The following is a 6,000-nucleotide window of genomic DNA, read 5'->3' on the forward strand; positions in this document are numbered from 1 at the left end:
AGTATCAGGCAGTGCCCAGTACTGGGTCTAACCAGTTGTTGAAATCTCCCCCTAGTATCAGGCAGTGCCCAGTACTGGGTCTAACCAGTTGTTGAAATCTCCCCCTAGTATCAGGCAGTGTCCAGTACTGGGTCTAACCAGTTGTTGAAATCTCCCCCTAGTATCAGGCAGTGCCCAGTACTGGGTCTAACCAGTTGTTGAAATCTCCCCCTAGTATCAGGCAGTGCCCAGTACTGGGTCTAACCAGTTGTTGAAATCTCCCCCTAGTATCAGGCAGTGTCCAGTACTGGGTCTAACCAGTTGTTGAAATCTCCCCCTAGTCTAGTATCAGGCAGTGTCCAGTACTGGGTCTAACCAGTTGTTGAAATCTCCCCCTAGTGTCCAGTACTGGGTCGGCAGTGTGTGCTTAAGTCAGGGAGGAGTGAAAAGTAGCGGTCAAAAAAGGCAACATCATCAAAATTTGGAGCATAAATATTAGCTAGTACGACTTGGGTATTGAACAGCTTTCCAATTACAATGAATTAGCGACCATTCTTGTCTTTGATAACGCTGGAGGACTCAAAAGGTATGTTTTTCTCTATTAGAATAGCCACTCCCCTTGATTTGGCCTGAAAACAGGAGCAAAACAGTTGACCAACCCAATTCCCTCTTATGCGGGAGCAGTCGGTGTCTATTAAGTGGGTCTCTTGCAAGAATGCAACTCCAGCTTTCAGCTGCTTTAGATGTACCAGAACCTTATTCCTCTTAACCTGGTGGTTTAGACCCTTGACATTCCAAGAAATAAAATTTACATTACTACCCATATCCAGCTAGTGCAGCTGAATACAGGCAGATTGCATGTACACATGTAGCATGCAGTCTCATTGGCACAACAGAGTGAGAATAGGCCTTTGAAAAGAAAAAAGAAATCCCAAACAAAAATATAAGTGAAAAAACTTAGGGTACCAGTTGGAGAAAAAAAGAAGAAAAAAAAACCCCAGCTGAGTAATGAACCCCTTCACCCTTCACCCATAGTGCTGCTAGGTCATAAAGCAGCACCCTTTTAAACACAACCATTGTGTGACCAAACACACTTCACATAGGGTAGGGTGACCAGACGTCCTCTTTTGCCCGGACATGTCCTCTTTTTGAAACCTAAAAATGTGTCAGGGTGGAATTTCAAAGTTGTCCGGGATTTTCTTATTCTAGCCTCAGACGTGTTTACAGCGAATTTGCATTGCTCTCTCTTTCATTCATAGCGTATCTATGTCTTTCATTCAAATATAGTCACAGCCTCCCCCTACAGTTCGCTTTGCATTGAGTGGAAAGTGTGTAGAGCTGACCTTAGCTACCGTCATTGGTCGATAGTAATCTCTGTAAACATTTAATTGGTCAGTCAGTCACCTCAATAGCGCAAACGTCCTTGTTTAGTGTAAGTTCACTGCAATTTAAAAGGTACATTTCCATGTTTTTGTCTCTGTCGAAATCAACATGAAGCTGAGTGCTGACCTGCAAAGCAGGCACTTAGGCCTACTTGTCGGTCGCAAATAAAGGTGTCAACGACCTTCAGGTAGGCTACACAATGTTCAGCAAAGCATCAAACGGCAGTGAGGGGTGAGAGCTCATCAGCTAAAGTGACAGAGTTTTTCGACCTTAACATTACGTCTCCAAAATCATTTTGATGGCACATAACCTCATAACTAGACTGTAAAACATATAACATGACGAACGGCACTTCTGCCATAGTCTGAGTGGCCTTCTCTAGACGATTGCCGACCTAGCAACTTTCTAGTTTCTGGTAGGAAACTGCACTTTGGTTATCCCTTTAAACTGCCTTTAAAGGATAGCCTGCACACTGACAACAGCAGATGTCAATAATCCTTTATCTACTGTAGCCTATATTCAGGTGAATTAAATATGTTGGCATAACATGAGGGATAGATGTAGGCCTATTTCTTTACAAAAGAAATATCTAATAATAATGGATTGAAAAGAGGTAGGCCTAATAATAGACCAGACATGATTGAATAGGTAAAAGGAAATGGACAACATCCACATCAGTCCCCATCAACACAACTGTTTTCACAGGTCAGGATTATTAAACTCTAAAACAGATTGTCAAAATTATAGAGCTAGGCTACTGTAAAAGATTCAGTTTGTATTTTCAGAAACATCTTGGATCAAATTTAGAGATATGCAACATTAAAGATGGGTCGCCATCCAAATGTATCTTGCGTGTATAGAGCTCAACAGCCCAGCTGCTTTTATTGTAATTATTGTTTTTGCACATTTAAAACTTTCCAATTACAAGTGTTCAAAATAGTCTTTTTTGGCTGAAGTGTCCTCTTTTTCACAAACTCAAATCTGGTCACCCTAACAGGGCATCTCATAGGGCATCTCAAAAATCCCAAACCTGTTTCAGGTAAAGTCCAAACCCCATAAAGAAAAAAAAAGAAAACTTCTTAAATTTCCCTGAGCCCAGATGTCATTTAAGATTTTAAAAAGTTCAGAATAACAATTAGACTAGAATGGGCTAATACGTCATTCAACCAGCTACAACAAAACATAGCCTGTGGCTACTTATAACAACATTATAAACCTGGCAAGGAAAATGCCAATTTGAGAACAAAAGTTAAACTGGAAACACTACTGACGAAAAATATAGCAACGAACCAGGTACTTGCTAGCCAAAAACAATATGCACAAGTAATATGCATAACAATAATAAATAAGGACAAATTAAACCCACCACTAGCTAGTGCTAAGCGTCGTTCGCATTGACAGTGAGACCTAATGCGAGCTAACATTAGTCAGTTAAGCAAGACCTTTCTTTAAAGGAATTATCCGGAGTAAAATGCACTTTAGATCAATTTACGGATGATTGGGAGTACATACGTTGAGTTGACATCAAAATCATGTAATTCGGATGTGTTTTGAGAAAGTTTGATTTTACCGTTTTTAGTCAAAACTCGTTAGCCTGGAAGTGACCAGGGCATGTCATTTCGCCGCTACAAAACGCTATTTTTATACCTCTTCTACTAGGGGTGTGAATCTCTCATGTAAAAGACGATACGATTCGCATCTAGATACATGGGCACGATTCGATACAAGAAAAGATACATGTTCATAAAAAACGATTCAGTACGATTTGATGCGATGCGATTCGATGCAGTTCAAGAATGGAAAGCATTCTGAAAGATTTTTTATCATTTGCTCAAGGTGCACATTAATTTTATATTATCAATTATCATGGTCATGGTTGTCAATTAGGCAAAAAAATGAATATGATTATCTAAACTGAGGTTTGTTTCATATACTGTATTGAAATGAAAAAAGAATAGTCTACATTTCAGTCAAACACAGCAGCCAAATACATATTTTTTTTATAGATTTTATATAGTTATATCTGATTGTTTTCATGGAGCTGTAGCCTTGTTGAGGTAAGACAATACCGAAATAAAATAAAACAGTGCTTAAGACACTCTTGGCCTTTTCTCATATAGCCTACAAGAATAAAATAGGCCTACATATCAATGAACTCTCTGGGAACTCTCAATGAACTCTCACTTATTTTGTTCCAACGGTAGACCTAATGCAGAAACCTATAATGCTAGCCTGGCGGGCCATCCTATATCATTGAAATGTATAGTCTGGAATCGAATCATTCACCTGCTTAATCCAAGGGGTGGGCAGAGAATTGTCTTTCAAACTGCCTAGGCATGCAATAGGCCAGCCTTCACGACCATATCCGTATCCGGGTCGGCAAAACGGCAAATACATCCTTCTTCGAAAGGAATGACTTAAGTGCATTGTGTTGCTCTACTTTCAAAGAAAAGCACAAGTCCAACTCCTCCAAAGTTGACGCCAACGCCAATTCAAACAACCGCTCTTCGTTCGCCATAGCCACCTTCCTTGTTGTTCACCGTCGCAGGATGTCGTTATCCTGTTAAGCCCGCCTTTAAGACTCTCTAACGAAATAGAGCTGTGATTGGAGAACATCCACGGTGTTAAGCCAATAGAAATTCCTATGGTTCGATACTAGACGTACAGGCTGAGCAAATTAATTTGCCGCCGCTAGGGTGCGTCTAGATTTCTAGGCTACTATAATGCCACAAGTCTGAGTGAATATGAACAAAATAATTGGCTAATAATTTGTGCATCGTTTTAGCAAAGGCCAAATTATTATTTAACATTAAGGAAATCCCTTCATCAAACATAAGGCTATACTCTACAGACTATTGTTGCTGTTTAGCGTTTAATTTCGCGCTGGATTTTGAAAAACAAAAGAGTAAAAACTGTAAAACAAACAACCGAGTGTGAGTTGTCACGTGCTTAAGTTGCAGTAGATGTATGGTTAATGAGGTCATTTGACAACTTTGGGCAATGAATGTAGCCAAAATAAACTGCATTACCCACAATTCCGTGCCACGTATAGTTTCAAATCGATATAACGACCGGTTCATTTCAGTTTTATTCCGATACGGGGCTTCACGTATCGATGTAGCCGTATCTTACACGTTAAAAACGGATACCGATACGTATCGGTTAATCTTTACACCCCTATCTTCTACAGTTCCAACCAACATTACACTTACGTGGTAGTGAGTAGAGGGTCCCTAAAGCCAAACCGAAGTATCCCGAGGTCTTTATGTGGTCGGATAGAGAGTCCAGAATGAATTTCATCAAGACAGTACCTTTCCGGAAATGTTGCTGCTGCAGCTGGCATCTTTAGGGGAAAGTCCGTAAAGAGTCGATTGCATCACGTCGTTGGACGACATCACGTCACGTGACATTTCAAAATTCCAACCTGTTAGTAAGCTAGGGTTTGCTGTTGCATACAACTTCATTTCAATGTCAAAAGAAATACTGGACTATGTTTTTTTTTTTTTTTTTAAAAACGGCGACGAAATTGTGAATTTCGTGTTACTCCACAGTCGGCAATCGACTCCTACGGACTTTACCCTAAAGATGCCAGCTGCAGCAGCAACATTTCCGGAAAGGTACTGGCTTGATGAAATTCATTCTGGACTCTCTATCCCAGGGGTTCCCAAACTTTTCAACCCGCGACCTCCAAAATAACCGTGCCAGAGACTGGCGACCCCCACTATCCCTGGATGTGTCTTAAAAAATAAAATAAAATGTGCGCACCGGCCATACGCACTAGGCTTATCCAAACACGGGCTTAACGACAACACAAAAGAACAGAGCAGCCTGTTATGATTTTACATATAGAACTTTACTATATGATAAAAGCAGAATACCTTAGGCAAAAAATAATATCCATGTAACATGAGTGAAACACCAAAGCACTTTTCCTGTCGCACGCACGCTATTTGTTTACCCAGCACTGGCTTTGGAAATAATGTCCACAGACAAGGTAGAATATGTTGCATGATTTTATGAAAGTATGATGTATTGCGACATCAGAAGCAAGTCAAATTTGTAGTTTCTTATGTCTCATTCCATCGAACTACAGATCCGCTACCCGACCTGCAAACTTGCATAGTGCGGTTCACCCTGTTACGAGTTGATGATTTTGGAAACAATATTTTAATGTACAAAAAACTCTTTGGTGTTGCTTTAACAGAAGAATATCTCAGTCAGGGTAATATCCACAAACATATATTGTTGCTGCGCAAATTTACATTTTGGCAACTATGTTTCAGCGTTAATTTCATCTAATGAGATGGATGCGCGCTATGCGCGGAACACAGCAAGTCCATTCTTGGTTTAATTGTGGAGACGGCCACACAGAGATCATCCTCCACATGTAGACGCGATCTGTATTTGCTGACGCGATCTGTATTTGCTGACGCGATCCGACCGCAGCCATTTCTTTTCGCCACGGGGACCGGGTAGGGTGATACGCAGCCTGGCAGGGTAGAGAAGAGCTGGCAGGGTAGAGAAGAGCTGGCAGGGTAGAGAAGAGCTGGTCGTAGTCCGCGCTGGTACAGTTCAGACACGACGTCTTTATATTCAACTCGCTGGCTCATGACGTCGGAACTGTAGTCTTCTACAACG

Source organism: Alosa alosa, chromosome 10, assembly GCF_017589495.1.
Source record: "Alosa alosa isolate M-15738 ecotype Scorff River chromosome 10, AALO_Geno_1.1, whole genome shotgun sequence".
NCBI lineage: Eukaryota > Metazoa > Chordata > Actinopteri > Clupeiformes > Clupeidae > Alosa > Alosa alosa.